At 39.7% G+C, this 22,957-nt stretch overlaps 1 pseudogene; it reads right to left on the reverse strand.

Annotated features, from left to right (window-relative positions):
* Positions 1–6,151: 6,151 nt before the first annotated feature.
* Positions 6,152–9,413, reverse strand: LOC113896548 (annotated as a pseudogene).
* Between the last annotated feature and the right edge of the window lie 13,544 nt (positions 9,414–22,957).

Genomic DNA, 22,957 nt, shown 5'->3' on the forward strand with positions numbered 1-22,957 from the left:
GTTTATTAGTAAAAAGGGATATGCCAAGTTTAATCACAATGAAATATATTTTACAAACATTATAAATACGTTTACATAGTAAAATGTAAAGGCACTGAAATACCAAGACTTGATGAAGATGTGAAAAACTGCACACTTTAGAAAACACCTTGGCCTGATCTAATGAAGTTGATCTACATCATATACTTCTACAAACTTACCAATTTCGAATATATAGCTTATAATGTTTCATGAGTCCTGGTGTGCTTGGATCAGTCTGATTTATATCACTTTTCCTATGATTTTTTAAGTATTTATTTATTTTTGGCTACACTGGGGTCTTCATTGCTGAGCAAGGGCTTTCTCTAGTTGTGTTGAGCTGGGCCTGCTCTTTGTTGTGGTCACAGGCTTCTCACTGTGATGACTTCTCTTGGTGCAGAGAATGGGGTCTAGGTGTGAGAGCTTCAGTAGTTGTGGCACATGAGCTTAATGGCTTTGCGGCATGGAGGATCTTCCTGGACCAGGGATTCAACCCTTGTCCCCTGCACTGGCAGGTGGATTATTAACCACTGAACCACCAGGGAAGTCCATGATCACTTTTAATAGCGTCTCTTTGCTCTCCCCCAATTTTTTTAGTTTGATGATAAAATGTATGGCTATTCTATCATCATCATTAAAAAGATACATAATGATATACAAAAATATATGATTAATGAATGCCTATTATCAAAGATTAGGTTTCAGCAATTTCTTTTATTCTTTATACCATCTTTTTTTTTCCTTTTAAAATATGCAGGCACTACAAAGCAATTAGAATCCACTCTAAGACTGGGGACACCATTGATAAGGTACACATGGTCTTCTGGTGGGGTCTGCTTAAGTTAGGATAATAGTTAGGATCCCCTGACAACAGTAGTACCTGATCACTAACATAGGGGAGCAGCTGACCCAACCATTCTATTTCTTATTCATCTCTTGGTGATCATATAAATCTTTTTCTGTTTTTCTCAACATCCTAAAACAATTTTTTTCCCTTGAGAAACGTAAATTTTTTCCAGATTTCCTTAGAAATATTTTCAAAGAGAATTACCCCTTGAGATCACTGTCTCAACCTCTAAATCATTTAAAAACACACTTCAGAATCTCCTGAAATTTTTCTACCTACTTCCTTACAAAAATAATCCTGTTTTTCATGAAACAAAGCATTCTTGAAACAAGCAAACAAAAACCATAGTTGTCTTGTTACTTTCTATTATGTCTTTATATATTTTTAAATTAGTATTGCAGTGCTATTCCTGTTTTTCACTATGGATGCATTTTTTTTTTCAACCACCATCTGTATAGATTCGGTTCAAATATATCCTAGAGATATGAAGAAATGCATTCTGAGTTTAGTAAATTGGGGATTGGCAATAATTCTAAACAGTGCCAATTTATAATATTTTAGGGTGATGGCAAACCAACCAGTCTTAATAATTCATAATAAGTCCAGCTCATCCAAGTAAACCTCATTTTAGCATGATGATATTCTACCTTTAGTAAACACCTTCTATGGCTTCTTCCATCTTTCCATCTTCAAATATTTATTAAGCCTGCAATTTGCTAATAATAGAAAGATACAACATGTGCTAATGATATAAATGTAGTGTTTCTCAGTACTTGATATGCCCTACTATACATTATCTGTCTTTTAGAGATCACCTAATTTTCTCATTCCTAAGACATTTTAGAAAAAAGAAATGGTGGCTTTGGCTATATGACAGCAGTAGAATTGTACAGCATACAAACTATGTTAGTATATATTATCCTAGCAGTTTTTAAAGCTCTAAGAGTGTTAGAACTATTGCATCTCTATAGCCTTTAATGTTATGGTATGAAGATCAGCTGAACTAAATCCATCTGACTAAATGGCATAGTTACACACAATTCTACCTTGAAATAAAGAAACTCCATATATGTAAAAATATATTTAAATAAAATGTATGTATTTTACATAAAACACTGCTGCTTAAAAAGATAAGTAACCCAGTGGCAGACCCATGCCCAGGGAGGGTCAGAATTGTTCAGTTCAGAAGGTCTTAGAGGTTTTTTCCCCTTGTTTTATGGTTTTTTTTTTTTTTTTTAATACTTCAATTCCCACTTATTTTTGGCTCTTAGGGCAATGTCATCTTTTCAATATGAAAAAAAAAAAGCAGCAAGTTCAACACAAAGTAGAAACTGAAATGTAGAATAGGACAAAACCAAGAGTAGGGGTGAAAAGTCAATGGCAAAGGTAAGAGATGAGATGTTGCCAAAAGATGGGGGGTGTCCTGTCCCCTCTCTGGGAAATGACATTTCAGTTCGGTTCGGTTGCTAAGTCATGTATGACTCTTTGTGACCCCATGGGCTGCAGCATGCCCAGCTTCCCTGTCCGTCATCAACTCCTGGAGCTTGCTCAAACTCATGTCCATCAGGTTGGTGATGCCATCCAACCATCTCATCCTCTGTCATCCCCTTCTCCTCCTGCCCTCAATCTTTTCCAGCATCAGGGTCTTTTCAAACGAGTCAGTTTTTTGCATCAGGTGGCCAAACTATTGAAACTTCAGCTTCAGCATCAGGCCTTCTAGTGAATATTCAGGATTGATTTCCTTTGGATTGACTGTTTTGATCGCCTTGCAATCCAAGGGACTCTCAAGAGTCTTCTCCAACACCACAGTTCAAAAGCATCAATTCTTTGGTGTTCAGCTGTGTTTATGGTTCAACTCTCACATCCATACATGACTACTGGAAAAACCATAGCTTTGACTAGATGGACCTTTGTTGGCAAAGTATTGTCTCTGCTTTTTAATATGCTGTCTAGGTTGGTCATAGCTTTTATTCCAAGGAGCAAGCATCTTTTAATTTTAGTCACATCTGCAGTGATTTTGGAGCCCAAGAAAATAAAGTATGTCACTGTTTCCATCGTTTCTCCATCTATTTGCCTTGCAGTGATGGGACCAGATGCCATGATCTTAGTTTTTTGAGACCATTGAGACATTTAGGTGGTACCATATACGTTTCCATATCCATTCTTTTCTGTAAGTAAAGATAGGGTTGGGGAGGGGCTTTCTGGAGACTTAGGAACTAAGGCTAGTTTCTCTCTTGTTCCTCTTGACCCCCTTTTCTGACTAGGAGAAAGAAAGGAGTCCAACATTGGGAAGGAGGTTCAGTGGAAGAGGGAAGGATCTTACTTGATAGAATGGGGCCAGACACTTGCAAAGGAAATATCCCAGGAGAGAGCTTTCAGGGAGACTGAAAATGGAGATAATACTGTCCACACCTCCCCAGAAACTGAGAGAGGAGCAGGGAGCTAGATATCTGAAAGCTAGTGCTTTAACTGCCTGGATGCCCTTTTCCAAAACACTACCCCTTCCATGAATTGCAGCACGCCAGGCCTCCCTGTCCATCACTAACTCCCGGAGTTCACTCAAACTTACGTCCATTGAGTCGGTGATGCCATCTAGCCATCTCATCCTCTGTCGTCCCCTTTTCCTCCTGCCCCCAATCCCTCCCAGCGTCAGAGTCTTTTCCAATGAGTCAACTCTTTGCAGGAGGTGGCCAAAATACTGGAGTTTCAGCTTTAGCATCATTCCTTCCAAAGAACACCTAGGACTGATCTCCATTAGAATGGAGTGGTTGGATCTCCTCGCAGTCCAAGGGACTCTCAAGAGTCTTCTCCAACACCACAGTTCAAAAGCATCAATTCTTTAGTGCTCAGCTTTCTTCACAGTCCAACTCTCACATTCATACATGGCCACTGGAAAAACCATAGCCTTGACTAGACAGACCTTTGTTGGCAAAGTAATGTCTCTGCTTTTGAATATGCTATTGGTCATAACTTTATGGTTGGTCATAACTTTCCTTCCAAGGAGTCAGCGTCTTTTAATTTCATGGCTGCAATCACCATCTGCAGTGATTTTGGAGCCCTAAAAAATAAAGTCTGACACTGTTTCCACTGTTTCCCCATCTATTTGCCATGAAGTGATGGGACCAGATGCCATGATCTTAGTTTTCTGAATGTTGAGCTTTAAGCTAACTTTTTCACTCTCCTCTTTCACTTTCATCAAGAGGCTTTTTAGTTCCTCTTCACTTTCTGCCATAAGGGTGGTGTCATCTGCATATCTGAGGTTATTGATATTTCTCCCAGCAATCTTGATTCCAGCTTGTGTTTCTTCCAGTCCAGCCTTTCTCACGATGTACTCTGCATAGAAGTTAAATAAGCAGGGTGACAATGTACAGCCTTAACATACTCCTTTTCCTATTTGGAACCAGTCTGTTGTTCCATGTCCAGTTCTAACTGTTGCTTCCTGATCTGCATATAGGTTTCTCAAGAGGCAGGTCAGGTGGTCTTGTATTCCCATCTCTTTCAGAATTTTCCACAGTTTATTGTGATCCATACAGTCAAAGGCTTTGGCATAGTCAATAAAGCAGATATAGATGTTTTTCTGGAACTCTCTTGCTTTTTCCATGATCCAGCAGATGTTGGCAATTTGATCTCTGGTTCCTCTGCCTTTTCTAAAACCAGCTTGAACATCTTGAAGTTCATGGTTAATATATTGCTGAAACCTGGCTTGGAGAATTTTGCACATTCCTTTACCAGCATGTGAGATGAGTGTAATTGTGTGGTAGTTTGAGCATTCTTTGGCATTGCCTTTCTTTGGGATTGGAATGAAAACTGACCTTTTCCAGTTCTGTGGCCGCTGCTGAGTTTTCCAAATTTGCTGACATATTGAGTGCAGCACTTTCACAGCATCATCTTTCAGGATTTGAAATAGCTCAACTGGAATTCTATCATATCCACTAACTTTATTCATAGTGATGCTTTCTAAGGCCCACTTGACTTCATATTCCAGGATGTCTGGCTCTAGGTGAGTGATCACACCATCATGATTATCTGGGTTGTGAAGATCTTTTTTGTACAGTTCTTCTGTGTATTCTTGCCACCTCTTCTTAATATCTTCTGCTTCTGTTAGGTCCATACCATTTCTGTCCTTTATCGAGCCCATCTTTGCATGAAATGTTCCCTTGGTATCTCTAATTTTCTTGAAGAGATCTCTAGTCTTTCCCATTTTGTTGTTTTCCTCTATTTCTTTGCATTGATCACTGAGGAAGGCTTTTTTTTTTTATCTCTTTTTGCTATTCTTTGGAACTCTGCATTCAGATGCTTATATCTTTCCTTTTCTCCTTTGCTTTTTGCTTCTCTTCTTTTCAAAGCTATTTGTAATGCCTCCTCAGACAGCCATTTTGCTTTTTTGCATTTCTTTTCCATGGGGATGGTCTTGATCCCTGTCTCCTGTACAATGTCACAAACCTCAGTCCATAGTTCATCAGGCACTCTATCTATCAGATCTAGTCCCTTAAACCTATTTCTCACTTCCACTGTATAATCACAAGGGATTTGATTTAGGTCATACCTGAATGGTCTAGTGGTTTTCCCTACTTTCTTCAATTTAAGTCTGAATTTGGCAATAAGGAGTTCATGGTCTGAGCCACAGTCAGCTCCCGGTGTTGTTTTTGTTGACTGTATAGAGCTTCTCCATCTTTGGCTGCAAAGAATATAATCAATCTGATTTTGGTGTTGACCATCTGGTGATGTTCATTTGTACTCCAGGAGTTGGTAATGGACAGGGAGGCCTGGCGTGCTGCAGTTCATGGGGTTGCAAAGAGTCGGACACAACTGAGTGACTGAGCTGAACTGAACTGAACCCCTTCCTTGGAGGGACTTGCACATGCTCCTTGGTTTCCTTTCTCCTGGTCTGCCACATGGCCTAAGATGGTGGTCATCTGTCCAGGTTTTTAGCACCCTGTTCTAAATGGGATTTGATGAGACCTAGCTTCTTGAGAGTAATCTCAGAGAGGGAATGTTAACTGGACATATGGGAGGAGTGGGCCCCTGAAGGAAATACAGGGTTACCCAGAATAGCATAAATCTAGGTTCCCCAGAGTGGAAAGAGAGAAACATTCAACAAACAATAAGTATTTATTGAGCACCTTATTATGTACCAGGTGCTGTGCTGGGCCACCCCCACCCTGGCTCACCCAAAACAAAAAAACAAGATAGAGTCAGAAAACACAAATGCTGAGGGTGAGGAAAGGGCCAATTGAGGAAGAAAGCTGAGGGGACTGAGAAGCCTGAGATGATGGGGACTTGGCCTTAGGCCTTCTTTTTGGCCTCCTCACTCTAATCCTCCCCCTCTTCTGTGGTGGCATCCTGGTACTGCTGGTGTTTAGAGATGAGGTCGTTCATGTTGCTCTCAGCCTCAGTGAACTCCATCTTATCCATTCCCTCACCTGTGTACCAGTGGAGGAAGGCCTGTCTGTGGAACATGGCATTGAACTTCTCTGAGATGTGCTCAAAAGCTTCTGGATGGTCGTGCTGTTGCCAGTGAAGGTGACTACCATCTTGAGGCCATGGGATGGGATGTTGCAGATGGCCATCTTGACATTGTTGGGGATCCATTCCAAGAAGTAGCTTCTGACTTTGTTCTGTACGTTGAACATCTGCTCATCCACCTCCTTCATGGATATTAGCCCACAGAAGATAGCATACACCATGAGGTACTGAAAGGTTGTTGCTGAACCATGAAAGATGCTGGGATTCTTGGCCTCCAGAGGAGAAGAATTCAACCCAGGGCCAGAGACTAGGCTTGGTAGCTCAGAGCTTTTGTGTAATAAAGTTTTATTAAAGTATAAAAGAGATAGAGAAAGCATCTGACATAGACATCAGAAGGTGGCAGATAGAGTACCCCCCTGCTAGTCTTTAGCCAGATACTATATAGCTACTAGCAGTCTGCTAATTAAACAAAGGAAATGTCTCAAAACTCAGAATGGCACCAGGTGAGTCATCCCGGGCCATAAAACAATTGACATGAGTCTTGAAGAAAGGCAGATTTCCATACAAATATATAGTTTCATTAACTTAGATTAGGAGAATAATGTATGAGCATAACATACTGGTTTGTCAAGTTGGTTCTGAGCCTTTAGGCGAACCCACTTGAAGACAGAGTCTAGGGTACATTAACATAGCTTAAGACAAACATTTCCATAAGGAAAATGCATTGGTCAGCTCAAGGTTTGAGAAGTGTTAAGTGGAACCAGGTGTCATTATGGCAACACAAAGTTTTAAGAGAAACCTCTTTGTATAGAGAAGGGGAAAAAATATAACACTAGTTTGTTTCCTCCTGCCGCTTAAGAGAGAGATAAAAAATGTCTGATACTTGCAGCCTGTGTCCTCCATTTGGGGACCCCTGGCCTTCCTGCCTTTTACCCGCTCAGTACCGGCCATGGTGGGGGTGACAGGCAGCCGTCATGTTCTTGGCATTGAAGACCAGCTGGATGAGCTTGGGCCCACTGAGCGCCTGATACTGCTGGCTTCCATGACTGGTCAGAGGGGCAAATCCAGGCATGAAGAAGTGGAGACATGGGAAGGGCACCATGTTGACTGCCAGGTTGTGGAGGTTGGCACCGAGCTGGCCAAGGGAGCAGAGGCAGGTAGTGACATCACTCATGGAGGCTGGAAGGAGGTTGTTCAGGTCCCTGTGGGTTGGCAAGGTCAGCTTGAGGGTGTGGAAGCAGATATTGTAAAGGGCCTCATTGTTAACGCAGTAGATCTATCTCATCAGTGTTTTCCAGTAGCTGATGGGTGGTGTTGTAGGACTCAACCACAGTGCCAGACACTGGCTTGAGGGCACCTCACTGAGGGTGTTCATGATGTTGGCCCCCTCTGTATCATGGCCCTTTGCCGGGAGCCGGCATATTGCATATTGAGTGCATATTGCATATTGCATATTGAGTGCAGCACTTCCCACAGCATCATCTTTCAGGATCTGGAATAGCTCAACTGGAATTCTATCACTGCCAGGAGCCAGCATGAGGAACTCCGCCCATGACAAAGGTCATGAGGAAGGAGGCTTGGCATACGCAAAGGCGGGATCGAGCCTCAGGAGTCCCGCTGGAAATTCTCGAGCATCTACCCCCAAAACCAGAGTCTGCCTACTTTCTGCTTTGTGCTTTCACCTACACCTCTGACTTAACGGGGGGCTGTCCCCCACTACCTCTCTCTGAAAAAAGAGTTAGCTTACAGCTCCAGTTAATAATTCCTGGGTGTGACAGTGTTTAACCTACAAACTCCTTTGGAAATCCTCTAGCCTGCCTGAATAGGTTTTTCCGGCCACATGTGATTGTTAAGAGCCTCCCAACTGTGAGAGGCAGGAGATGTTCTAAACTGTCTACACACAGATTCCTTTGAGTAGTTAAAAGATTGATTAGAAATTGTATTGGTGAAGGGTTTTTCACTTATTGGGCCAATGTTTGTTGCTAAGTCTCCATACCCCTTACCTACTGTGTCCTTGGCAGTGTATTGATTGATATAATGGGTGTATAGAAATGTAAGTAGTAGCCTCAATGTTTGTAACCTTGGACCCTTGAGTTAATTTTTTTCTTGATTGAGCCCACCTCACCTTTGCCCTATAGGAATGCAGCTTTGTCCAATGCTTTTTTGGAGGCTGGTGCCTGACTTTGGAATAATCACCTTTAGAGAAAGATAAGTTTCTTAAAATGTTAACAGGCCTCCTGGCCAGAAGATGATGTAATTCACCTGAACTTTTGCATATGATAAGTTTGAAAGCCTGGCTTTGATTAGGACCAGGAACTGCTGTCCTTGCATGACTCCAGTCCTTCCCCCATTATCCTCTATGCACAACTTAAGGTATAAAAACTACTTTGGAAAATAAAGTGCGGGCCTTGTTCACCAAAACTTGGTCTCCCTATGTCGTTCTCTCTCCCAAATTCTGGCTGAGTCTCCATCTGGAGTGCGGAACCCGCCATGCTTGCTAATTATGCCTGGGCTTCTAAGATCCGACCGGGGAGGCCTCAGTGTCTCCTCTCCTTCAGGAGAACGGAAGGACACCTGCAGCCTACGTAAGTGGTGCAAACTTCTTGTCTTGAAGTTTTATTGGTCTCCCGTGTAAACCAAGCTACTCAGCCTCTTTTCTCCACTGAATTTTCCTACTGAGCTATCCTCATCCTATTACTGTTTATATCTTTGATAAAATATTTAAATAAATAGGTCGCTGACGCCATCCCCGCTTCGAATACCCTGGATCAGCTGGGGCTGGTCCCTGGCAGCCCTTGCCTCAGTTGTTGCCTGCCCCAGACTGACCAAAAACAAATCACCTGGTCTGATGATCTGACCAAAAGGACTTGAGAGAACAGAGCCCATGCTCCTGGGTTCTAGATCCAAAAAGATAGCATGAGGGACATATTTGCCTTCTGTGTCTTCATTGTATTTGGTACATGGAAATGCGGTCTGGCTCCATGATATGGGTGTGGGTCAGGCTGATGCCATGTTCATCACTGATTACCTCCCAGAACCTGGCACTGGTCTGATTGGCTTGGATGTGCATGAGTTCCCTCATTGTTAAAAAGTTTTCTGATCTTTTTATTGCCTCAAACTGTGTACGGGGCAAGGAAATATGTAATTAATTTTTCTCTGCTATCTGGTCACAGGCTGGAAGGATGGGACAGGCCCGGGGGGTTGGAGCAGCGAGATCCAAATGTGGCAGCAGGAAGGTTCTAAGAGAGCTGGGAGGCTTTTGATAAACACTAAGATTTTATTGATAATTTTGCCCATGTCATAACTCCCAGAGAGTTAATGTAGGGCTTTAAAAAATTTTTTTAAAAAACACAAAGGTATTCTCTATGTCATACTGTAAAGGTAGTTTGGCAACAATATTTATTTACCACTTAATTGACCAACTAGGTTTGTTCCAAGAGGATTTGGAAGCATTTCCCCCCTTTCTTTTTTGTATGATGAAAGGGAAAAAAAAGTCATTCTGAATGTCACTGTAAATGTAAGTTACCCAGTTTAAAAATAATCAAGGAAAGAAGCAAACATGTTGAAGAGCACCTTGACTGTCTTGAATCACATTTCTAAGGGCACACACTGGTGAAAAGATTGCTTACGTTTCATGTTATTAGACTATGATGGGAAATAACCACTGAATTCTGACTGAGAGAAACCATCACAAGATGAACTGTTTTCCATATCAACCTGTCAACTCAAGCGTATATTATTTATCTCCTGGTTCTTCCTTTGGGAGGCCAAATGTGGGTGATTGTGAGTATAACATTGGAGGAGCCTTGGCTTCTTCTTACCTTTCAAGACTGAGCAGTTTCACTTTTTCTGCTGATTACGAGACACTTTCAAATAATTTTTGCATCTCTTTTCCAGATTTATTGGGATACAGTTGACATATATTATTGTGTAAGTTTAGGGTGTATGGCATAGTGATTTGATTATGTATACATTGTGAAATGTTTACCACCATAAGGTTAGTTAGCCCATCTGTCAACTCACATAGTTATAATTTTTGTGTGTGTGTAGTGAGAGCATTCAAGATCTACTCTCAGCAACTTTCAAGTATATAATACAGTATTGTTAACTATAGACACTATGCTGTATATTGCATTCCTAGGGTGTATTTGTCTTATAACTAGAAGTTTGTGCATTTTGACTGTCTTTACCCATTCTCAACCTGGTCCCCCACTCCCAGAAGCCACCAATCTATTCTCTGTTTCTATAAATATATATTTTTAGATTCTGCATACAAGTGATATCATACAATATTTGTCTTTCTCTGCCTGACTTATTTCACTGTGCATAGTATCCCAACTTTTGCTTCTATCGTTCATTTTTTTCTAATGAATACATGGATATTGTGGAAATAACATTTGAGATATTAATGTACTTTCTCTCCGATTCCTTTCCTAGGCAGTCAGCCTGTTATGTTGGATACTGAAAGGTGACTAAAAGGGGACATTAGGAGAAAAAAACCTGACTTGGAGATGCTTACAATAAAGCCAAGGAGAGTAGCTGAGGTCAATCACAATAGCCAAACTTAATTTTTAACACAACCAAGGAAAAGTAATTCTGAAAATTCAGATTTCTCCTTGCTATAGGTATGTCTCTCAGGAAGGATATACTGGGAACTTACAGCATATAGTAGGGCTGTGTTTGGTCTTGAAGTGTGTTGATTAAGTCCTTTTTCTTTCAACTCAGGTGTCCTTCAATAAGAGAGTGGCTTTCAGACCTGATGCTCTTCCTTCCCATTCTGTAATTTTAGATTTAATCAATATTTTGAACATTCACCAAAAAGGAAGCTTCATAAGTATTACCAAATGTAAAAAGAAAAAAATAATGCTAATCTTACAAAATCTTCTAAAGAATAAAAGACTAACTGCATTTCAGTATTTTTTGAAGCCAGTATAACCTTAACACCAAAACCTGTGAAGGTTGGCGTAAGGCAAAGATCAGGCCAATCTCATCCATGAACATAGATAACAAAATCCTAAAACAATGTTAGCAAACTAAATCTGGCAATATATTGAAAAGGATATTACATCATGATCAAATAGATTTTAATCCACAAATGGAAATTTGGGTTAACATTTGCAAGTCAGTTAGTGTGATTACCACATTAACAGAATAAAAGAGAAAAATAGATGCAGAAAAATAATTTGATTAAACTCAATATCTATTCATGATTAAAAAAACTTTAGAAAACTATAGCCTTCTATTCCTTAATCTAGTTATGAACATCTGCAAAAAGCCTACAGCAAGCATCATACTTAAATGAGAACTTTTGAGCATTTTCCTCTGAGTTAGGGATAAGATAGGAAAACTTTACTTTTATTCAACATTGTTCAGCAGGCAAGAAAAATTAAAAGCTAAAAGGATTAAAAAGAAAGAAATGTAAATGTTGTTATTCTTACACAATATAATTGCTTACCTTGAAAATCCAAAACAGTCTACAGATAAGTTGACTTATCTGTAGTTTAACAACTTTTCTGGGTATAAGTTCAACATATAAATTTTTATATATTTCTGTATAATAAAGATTATTTTTGGTAGCATTAAACATAAAATTCTTGAATATTTAATGAAAGATATGTAAGGCATCTACACACAAATCTATAAAGCATTAATGATAGAAATTAAAAGACATAAATCAATGGTCATGTATACCATGTTCATTGGAGGATGCAGTATTGTACAGATGTCAGTTCTCTCTTAATTCATTTATAGATTTAAATTACAACCAAAATCTGAGTTTTTCATTGTTATTATTATCAAAGTTAACAAGCCAATTTTAAAATTTATGTGGAAATGCAAAAAGCTAAGAATATCCAAAATGCTCTTAAAACAGAGGAAAAACATGGAACACTTATGCTAGTGAATTCTGGGTTGAAAGCCAAAATAGTTGGTGATATATCAATGGAACAGAACAGATAATTTAGAACTATACACACACAAACATGAACTCTTGATCTGTGATAAATGTTGCAGTATAGAAAAGAAATGAAAAGATGGTCTTTTCAATAGATGGTGCCAGGTCAATTGGATATTCATATAGAAAAAAAAAAGAAACTGAATTACATTAATATTAAGAAACTGTAATCATCGGAAGACACTATTGAAGAAAGTGAAAAATAAACCGTTTAATATGAGAAGATACTTGCAGTGCATGCAGTTGACAAGCTCTTTCCCAAAACAGAGAATTTCTGGAAATCAATGAGAAAAGAGACATAAACAATGCAATAGAAGAATGTATTCTGAAGAGGCACTTTACAAAGACCATCTCCAAACAGTCAATAAACATATGAAAAGGTGCTCACCTTTAAATCATCAGAAAAATGTTAATTAAATCCCCTCTGAGTTATCACTACATATTCAATAAAATGGCTAAAATTTGCAAAGCCCAATGCAGAGCAATCGGAACACTTTATATCCACTGGTAAGAGTTAAAGTTGATAAAATGCACTTCAAGAAATTGCTTAACATTATCTATGAAAATTGTATGCATCTATAACTAATTACCTAATATCCAATTCTACTTCTAGCAATAAGACCAATAGATAATGACACAAAAATGCATGTTTAAGAATGTTCATGGTACTATTATTCAAAATAGCCGTAAACTGGAAACAACCATTGCGTGACAACAGTGCATGCTCTGTTGCTTTCAACTCTCTGTGACCCCATGGACTGTGACCCTATGGACTGTGACCCTCCAGGCTCCTCCGTCCATGGAGATTTCCAGTGAGAATACTGGAGTGGATTGCCATTTCCTACTCCAGGGGGTCTTCCCAACCCAGGGATCGAACCGGCATCTCTTGCACCTCCTGCAATTGGCTGCAGATTGTTTACCACTGCGCCACCTGGAAAGCCCCTGGCAACAGTAAGAAGGATAAATAAATTATGCATATTTATACACTCAAACACTATCCTGCAGTAAACTTTCATGAACTTCAGTTACATGTAACAGCATGAATCAATTTCAAGAGAAGAGGTCAGACATATCAAAAAATGTATATTGTTGATTCCATTTATGCGCAGAATGAAAATAGGTAAACCGCTAGTGTTAGAAGTCAAGATAGTGGTTACAAGATGCTTACTCCTTGGAAGGAAAGTTATGACCAACCTAGACAGCATATTAAAAAGCAGACATTACTTCACCAACAAAGGTCCGTCTAGTCAAGGCTATGGTTTTTCCAGTAGTCATGTATGGATGTGAGAGTTGGACTATAAAAAAAGCTGAACACCAAAGAATTGATGCTTTTGAACTATGGTGTTGGAGAAGACTCTTGAGAGTCCCCTGGACTGCAGGGAGATCCAACCAGTCCATCCTAAAGGAAATCAGTCCTGGGTGTTTATTGGAAGGTCTGATGTTGAAGCTGAAACTCCAATATTTTGGCCACCTGATGTAAAGAGCTGACTGATTTGAAAAGCCCCTGATGCTGGGAAAGATTGAAGGCAGAAGGAGAAGGGGACGACAGAGGATGAGATGGTTGGATGGCATCACCGAAACAATGGACATGAGTTTGGGTAAACTCTAGGAGTTGGTGATGGACAGGGAGGCCTGGTGTGCTGCAGTTCATGGGGTCGCAAAGAGTCGGACACAATTGAGCGACTGAAGTAAACTGAACTGAACTGAACTAGTGGTTACCCTTAGGAGGAGACAGGAGAGGACTTCTCTTCTTTGACCTTAGTGGTGTTCATTCGGTTGTGTTTGCTTTGTGATAATACATGGATTCATATGTGTGTACACATATTATTCAGATCTGAACCAGTTCTCTCCAATGCCACTGCTAATGCCTGGGTCGAAGCCACCGTCATTATCATAATTTGTCACCCGACTCGCTGCAGTAGTTTCTTGATTTCTTTACCCTCTGTTTTTACTCTTGATCCCTTTTAATGTGTTCTCAACACAGTAATCAGAATGTTTTCTTTAAAATTAAGTCAAGTTATGTCTCTCTGCTGCTCAAAATCCTGCAACGGCTGCATGTTTCACACAGTGAAAAAGCCAAAGTCCTTATACCCACCTAGGAGACCCTGCATTAAATGATCTGGTCTCCAGTTCCCTCTGTGTAGCCACCTCATACTCCTACCCCACAGCTTGCCACCTCCTCTGTCTCCCCACTATTCCATGTTGCCCACTCTGGAAACTTTGCAGTTCCTGGAACACACCAGTGTGCTCCTTCATTAGGATCTTTGCAGTGTTGTTTCTCTAGTCTGGCATGTTCTTGCTTGAGAGGTCTGTGAGCTAACAACTGCTTCCCTCCAAATCTCTTGCAGACGTGACACATTGCCCTTATTGCCCTATTTAAAATGTTTGGTTTGTCCCACCCCCATTCCCATCAGTGCTCCCAGTTCCCCTAACCCTGTCTTCATTCTTATTTTTGAGTAACACTTCTATCTCTCTTGTGTACTACATGATCGTTTTATTTTTCATCCTTATCATTAATTTTCTTTCCTTACTAGAAATAGAACAACACATTTATTTTCTGTCACTTCCTTCAGGGACCCTTGTTTCACTCACTGATACATCTTAAGCAGTTAGAATACTGTAGGTCCTCAACAGGTATTTGTGGAATGAATGAATGAACATATCGAATGTATAACATGTGACAAGAATTCTACTAGGTGCTGGGAGTGTAATGCTAAGCAAAACTAGAAGCAGTTGCTGCTCTCACAGAGTGTTTGCCAGCCTGAGAGACAGTTATCATATAGCATAAATGCGTTGTTACAAAGTATAATTTCAACTAAACAAGCCTTGAGAATGATAACTGAGGAATCTGACTTCGTCTGAAGGTGGGTCAGGGAAGACTTCATAAAGAAAGCTATGTTTTAGCTGAGATACAATGAAGATGGGCAAGTGACTCTGACATAATAAAGCTTGGGGTGGGGCCCAGGTCTGAACATTTCTTAATAAAACTCCCCAGATATTTCTATACTGGGGCTTCTAAACCAATTTTAATGTATGTGCAGATCACTTGGGAATCCTGTTAAAGTTCAAAATCTGCCTCAGGAGGTCAGGTGTGGGCCCTGAGATCGTGTCGTCCTTTTGAGCTTCCCGGGGATGTAGATGCTGGTGCTCTGCGGGCAACACATTGAGAAGCAAGGCTCAGTCACTCACCCCACAGCACCTTCTCAGGAAGACAGTGTTTTCTAAATTATCAGCGGATTCGAGTCCTCTCTTTTTGCTTCCTCTATATGGGCTATTCATCCTGAGAACCCAGGATTTCAGCTCAGCAATGCGTATGTCATAAATTTGTACTATGTAGGTTTCGTCTGCCTGTTGTGTGGGTGTGTTTTTGTGTCTGCTTGTGTCCAGATGGGCTGGACCCTCCATAAAACAGGGATTGTATTCAGGCCATCCTTGTGTCCTCTGCTTGATCCACTGTGGCCATGATAGTTAATTTCTGTTGAGACTCTATCCAGGCAAGTCCTTTTCTTGCCATGCGATATGTATGAAGGATGATTTAAATTATTCTTTGAAATGTACCATTCATTTCCACCTTTCTATAAATGACAGCATTTATATTTACCATATCCCTGGTCAAACACATATTCATGAGAAAAATTAAATGCAATAATAAATGTACAAACACATCATAAATTATGAAACAGAATTTTGGACATTACTATTATTATTGTTGTTATAATAATACAGAATATTTATATTTAAAAAACTGAGCTTCACAGACTTTAAAGTACAATGGGAGAAGTTGAGTTTCTAAAAATAGGATGCTATGGCAAGTTTATTAGCTGAGAATATACAATTTTACCATGGAATGTGTGTTTTTTTTCTTTTTTTGAAATATGTGCTAATTTTACAGGTTTGTTGCAAGGTTGAATCAGCACCTATTTAGCACCTATGATTGGGTCTTGAGTTCACAGGAATATTAAAGAGCTATGGTAATGATTAGGAAAATAGTCAAGGGTATACCAAAACATTGATGTTTACCTTATATGGAAGGGATAATGCTCCCATGAGAGATCTGACCTATTTTGGCCAAAGCCTCATACACTGATTTTCTATTTAAATCAGAAAGCCAATGAGCTAAGAGTATAAAATTAAAACAACAATAGAGGTAAAACTTATTGAGTGTTATTTTAGGCATAGCTCAAGTATTAACTCATTTAAAAGGCAATTACTATTATTAGCTCAATTTTACAAGCTAGACCCTGAGGCTCAGAGAGGCTGAAATTGAAAATTATCTCCCCCTAGGAGGAGAGCATCTTTGAGACACCACTTTAAAATTAGAATATTTCAGAGATCCGTGGAATGGAGGAAAAAAAAAATAAAAAACAGCTCTGGAGTCTGATAGATTCACATAAGAATCCTGGTTCTTCCATGATTCCCTGTAAATTCTTGGGCAAATCACTTAACTTCTCAGGATCATAGTTTTCTTATCTACAAAATGGAATAAAATCATGCCTCCTACTTATTTTCCTTATGCCACATCTACACAACTTGGCTAGAAAGTGGATATCAAGAACAGATTGAGACCTGTCACCATGATAGGTATCCTTCCAATGCCAACACTATCAGATTAGGCAGCAATCTTTCCTCTCTCCTTTCTTCCTTCCTACCTGGGTAACTTGCCATTTGTTACTTGTTTCATGCCAAATGCTTTACATACATAGACTAAGGTTTTCTTTTTAAAGATTTCTGCCCACCCCCCAGTTATTTTTTCCAATAGTTCAGTGAAAGATGTCTTTATACACCTAAATTACAGAGGTGGTAGGCAGAGGTCTGGTCTAGGTTGTCACTGTAAGTCGTGCAGGAGTGCTTGGACCATATGCTCTAAGTGACAGAAAACCAGAACAAGGTTAGTTTCAGCATGGGAGGGACATGTGTATATGTTTTAGATATAGCACTTGGGGTCAGTAAGGAGGAGGGATTTGGAGATGGTGTTAGAAAAGTTAGGATGGCTCATTGGAAGGCAGCAACTACAACCACAACCATGGCTGCTGTTTATAACATGTCAGAAACTATGCTAAGCACTTTCTGTGTAGAGCCTCATAGCCACTCTATGAGAAAAACAGTATTTAACCTCGTTTAAAATATGGTAAAATTGAAGCCCATGGACACTAAATAACAAAACCTTCATACTTTTGAGCAGGCATCCAAATTTTTCTTCATGTGTCTGACAGATTCAAATATGTAGTTTCTTGCATGTTGTAAAATTGTTAGTTTAAAATAAATATTTAAAACCTATTTTGGTGCATTTAGGGCTTCCTTGATGGCTCAGCAGGTAAAGAATCTGGTTGCAGTGCAGGAGACGCAGGAGACATGGGTTTAATCCCCGGGTCAGGAAGATTCTGTGGAGGAGTGAACCCACTCCAGTATTCTTTCTTGAAAAATCCCATGGACAGAGGAGCCTGGCAGGCTATAGCCCAAAGGGTTGCAAAGAGTCAGACGTGACTGAGCGCACACGCACACACGCACACACACACACACAAACACAGTACATTTAAACAATATATGAAAATGGATGAACTTCACAAACATAATGCTGAGTAAAAGGCAACAGGAAAAAAAGCACATACTATAAAATGTCATTTATATAAAGTTCAAAAAGCAAGCACATCTTAGCTGGGATGTTGGAAGCAAGGACAGTGGTTAACTTAGGGGTGTCAGGACAAGAGAGTACTAAGTGTTTTAGGGTGCTGTTAATGTTCTTATTCTTGGTCTGGGTGCTGCTTTACATAATCATTTCGTGAAAATTTACTGAACTACCCTTAAGATTTTTATACTTTTCTGAATATATGCTGAATAGATGCTATACTTAACGTATAGAAACAACTCATGAATAGCTTCTTTACTTCCATTTTCTATTTTTCTTTACCTCTTTGAACCTATATTTCCTTAAATATTTTTTTAATTTTATATTGGAGTGTAGGTGATTAACAATATTGTATTAGTTTCAGGTGTATAGCAAAGTGATTCAATTATACATATACATGTATCTATTCTTTTTCAAATTCTTTCCCATTTAGATTATTTCAGAGTTTTGAACAGAGTTCTCTGTGCTATACAGTAAGTCCTTGTTGGTTACCTGTTTTAAATATAGCAGTGTGTACATTTCAGTCTTAAACTCTGGATCTCTTCTTTCCCGCCAGCCCTTCCTCTCTGGTAACCCCAGGTCCATTCTCTAAGTCTATGAGTCTGTTGTGTAGATAAGTTCATTTGTATCATTTTTTTGATATTCCTCATGTAAGTGATATCATATGATATTTGTCTTTCTCTTTATGACTTACTTTACTTAGTATGATAATCCCATGTCTGTCCATATTGCTACAAATGGCATTATTTCATTCTTTTTAATGGCTGAGTAATATTCCATTACATATATATGTACCACCTGTATTTCTATTCCATTTTTTCTCATAGAATTCTATCCTAGTTGAAATTAAAAATTTGATTATTTTGTAACCATAATGCTCTTAAGTCTTAACACTTTTTTCTTCAACATTGAGTTATCTTTAAGATTTTTTATTACTACACAATTGGTAATAAATATATTTTACATTTTGCTATAATATTATCAAACATTAGAAAATAATGTTATTAGAAATGTATTTTAAAATCACATGGATAGCCTTTTCTTCGGGGTGAGTACTTGTAATAAAAGATGGTTCAATATCAGTTGTATTCCCACTGTGGATGTGAGCATGTGGAATAGATCAGAAGGCCTGAAAAAGAATGAAGGGAATTTATGTTTCATAACAACCTCTCACAATTATTTGAACTCATTCTAAGTTGGATACCAAAAACCACAGTAATATGTCACCAAAAATTATTTTTAAAAATCTGTCATCATGAAGACATCTTCTTCGATTTTGTTGAGAGCAAAGAATAGCAAAAGAATTTATAAAATAACCTATTTATTCAGCTTCTGAATTCCTGGTCAGCATAACAAAAAGGTTTCCCTGAGACTCATCAAGTAACTGTTAACTGTACCTATTTCTCCTTTATCTAAAGGCACTTTTGAAAAAACTTATGTGTTCAGAGATTGTTGGGAACATTGAAACACTGTTAATTTCAATATACCTTTGCTAATACTGTAATTTTTGGGTAAGTTGCATTTATTATATCACATGCTTTAAATATTTTTTCATTAAAACTTGGGAACTATAGATTTAACTCATTCAGATTACAGAACACATCTGTCATGTAACCAAATAGGCAAGGATAGTTTTCATTATCAAGCCAATTGACTAAATTAGGATGACTTTCTCTCAGACAAATCTGACCTCCTTTATCAGTTCAAATGAATGTGTAGTACACACTTCCCTCATTTCTCACTTGTTCAGGCTCACTTTCAGACAGACAAGCCATAGACCTCACTTTTGGGCAGAGTTTGCTGCCCAAATGAAGAAAGTTTTCACTACTTTTAGTATTTCTTAGCCATGCACTCTCCTGCTTTATTCTCTTAGGCTCTTCTTTAACAGCAATGCATTTTTTGGTAAATAGTTGAGTAAAGGAGGAGATGAAGTCCTTAAGCTCATTATCACTCTCTGCTGCATCCCTACAGAAGCCAAAGCCTCCTATTTCTATACCATACTTGACTCTTAACAGGAATGGGTATAGTTAAGTTCAGTTCAGTCTCTCAGTCATGTCCGACTCTTTGTGACCCCATGAACTGCAGCACACCACGCCTCCCTGTCCATCACCAACTCCCAGAGACCACCCAAAGCCAAGTCCATCGAGTCGATGATGCCATCCAACCATCTCATCCTCTGTCGTCCCCTTCTCTTCCTGCCCTCAGTCTTTCCCAGCATCAGGGTCTTTTCCAATGATTCAGCTCTTCACATCAGATGGCCAAAGTATTGGAGTTTCAGCTTCAACATCAATCCTTCCAGTAAACACCCAGGACTGATCTCTTTTAGGATGGACTGGTTGGATCTCCTTGCAGTCCAAGGGACTCTCAAGAGTCTTCTCTAACACCACAGTTCAAAAGCATCAATTCTTCAGAGCTCAGCTTTCTTCGTAGTCCAACTCTCACATCCATACATGACCACTAGAAAAACCATAGCCTTGACTAGATGGACCTTTGTTGGCAAAGTAATGTCTCTGCTTTTTAATATGCTATCTAGGTTGGCCATAACTTTCCTTCCAAGGAGTAAGTGTGTTTTAATTTCATTGCTGCAATCACCACCTGCAGTGATTTTGGAGCCCAGAAAAATAAAGTCAGCCAGTGTTTCCATTGTTTCCCCATCTATCTGCCATGAAGTGATGGGACCAGATGCCATGATCTTAGTTTTCTGAATGTTGATCTTTAAGCCAACTTTTTCCACTCTCTTCTTTCACCAAGAGGCTTTTTCATTCCTCTTCACTTTCTGCCATAAGGGTGGTGTCATCTGCATATCTGAGGTTATTGATATTTCTTCCATCAATTTTGATTCCAGCTTGTGCTTCCTCCAGTCCAGCATTTCTCTTGATGTACTCTGCATATAAATTAAATAAGCAGGGTGATAATATACAGCCTTGACGTACTCCTTTTCCTATTTGGAACCAGTCTGTTGTTCCATGTCCAGTTCTAACTGTTGCTTCCTGACCTGCATATTGGTTTCTCAAAAGGCAGGTCAGGTGGTCTGGTATTCCCATCTCTTTCAGAATTTTCCACAGTTTATTGTGATCCATACAGTCAACGGCTTTGGCATAGTCAATAAAGCAGAAATAGATGTTTTTCTGGAACTCTCTTGCTTTTTTGATGATCCAGCGGATGTTGGCAATTTGATCTCTGGTTCCTCTGCCTTTTCTAAAACCAGCTTGAACATCTGGAAGTTCATGGTTCATGAAATGGGTATAAGATAAAGAAAAATATGAGGCCTAGAAAAGATGTATAAAGTCTTGATTAAAGTAGGCTTTAGAATTCATGTTCTTGAATTTTGGGCCCTGGGTTTTTTCTTTTTTTAATATCTCAAAATATGCAATACAGTAACATTTGGAGTGAGAGAGATTTTATTTACCTATCGACCTATGAATATGTGTATGTATATTAGTATGTGTCTGTTTATGTGGGAAAGGACAAATGAGAAATTGAGAAAAGTGAGATGGGAAAGCAGAATGGTCATGATGACTTCCATCTAAAACCATTCTCAGACAGATCAGGTTTTGTTCTTTTAAGACTTTATTTTTATTTATTTTTGGCTGCACTGGGTCCTTGTTGCTGTCCACAGGCTTTCTCTAGCTGCCTGAGTGGGGGCTCTTCTTTGTTGCGATGGCTTCTCTTGTTGCAGAGCACAGGCTCTCGGGTGCTGGGGCTTCAGTAGTTGCAGCACTCAGGCTTAGTTTCTCCAAGGCATGTGGGATCTTCCCAGACCAGGAATTGAAACTGTGTCCCCTGCGTTGGCAGGCAGATTCTTAACCACTGGACCACCAGGGAAGCCCAGACAGATCAGTTTTATAAAAGAATATATATGGAAGGTGAGGATCTGGAAATCCTACTTAAAACCATTCTTGATTGTATATCCTTTGGAAAATCATTATAGACTCTCAAGGGTTCTTGTTCTATTTGTAAAGAATGCTGCTGTAGGTCAACAGAGTGCAGAGTGGAGTGAGGAAGATGACAGAAGTATCTCACATAGCTGGTGATTATGAACGGGAGTGTATCTGAAAGGGGAGAGGCCAGGTCTGGGTGGGGCTGGGGATGCACAGATAGTATTCAGTAACTTGAAATTGACCTTGTGATGGTGGAAAGCAGCACACTGTGTTGGGGGAAAGGAGTAAGATGTTTAACTTTTGCCAGATGGAGCCTCATGTGAGGCAGGGTGTGGTCATTTGATAGCATTGATTTGGGGGGGAAGAGTCAGTGAGTGAGTGAGTGAAGTCACTCAGTCATGTCCGACTCTTTGGGACCCCATAGACTGTAGACTATGAGGCTCCTCCGTCCATGGGATTCTCCAGGCAATAGTACTGGAGTGGGTTGCCATTTCCTTCTCCAGGGGATCTTCCCGACCCAGGGATCAAACCTGGGTCTCCTGCATTCCAGGCAGACGCTTTAACCTCTGAGCCACCAGGGAAGCGCTGGAAATAAGGTAAAATTTGAGGATCAGGAAAGGGATGGCAGGGATATTTATGTCCCTGGAGATTATACTGGGACTAGTTCATTTAGTTTAGTTCAGTCACTCAGTCGTGTCTGACTCTTTGCAACCCCATGGACTGCAACACGCCAGACCTCCCTGTCTATCACCAACTCTCAGACTTTACTCAAACTCATGTCCATTCAGTCAGTAATGTCATCCAACCATCTCATCCTCTGTCGTCCCCTTCTCCCACCTTCAATCTTTCCCAGCATCAGGGTCTTTTCAAATGAGTCAGCTCTTTGCATCAGGTGGCCACAGTATCGGAGCTTCAGCTCCAACATCAGTCCTTCCAATGAATAATCAGAACTGATCTTCTTTAGGATGGACTGGCTGGATGACCTTGCAGTCCAAGGGACTCTCAAGAGTCTTCTCCAACACCACAGTTCAAAAGCATGAATTCTTTGGCACTCAGCTTTCTTCACAGTCCAACTCTCACATCCATACATGACCACAGGAAAAACCATAGCCTTGACTAGATGGACCTTTGTTGGCAAAGTAATGTCTCTGTGTTTTAATATGCTG

This window comes from Bos indicus x Bos taurus, chromosome 7 (assembly GCF_003369695.1).
Source record: "Bos indicus x Bos taurus breed Angus x Brahman F1 hybrid chromosome 7, Bos_hybrid_MaternalHap_v2.0, whole genome shotgun sequence".
Classification (NCBI taxonomy): domain Eukaryota; kingdom Metazoa; phylum Chordata; class Mammalia; order Artiodactyla; family Bovidae; genus Bos; species Bos indicus x Bos taurus.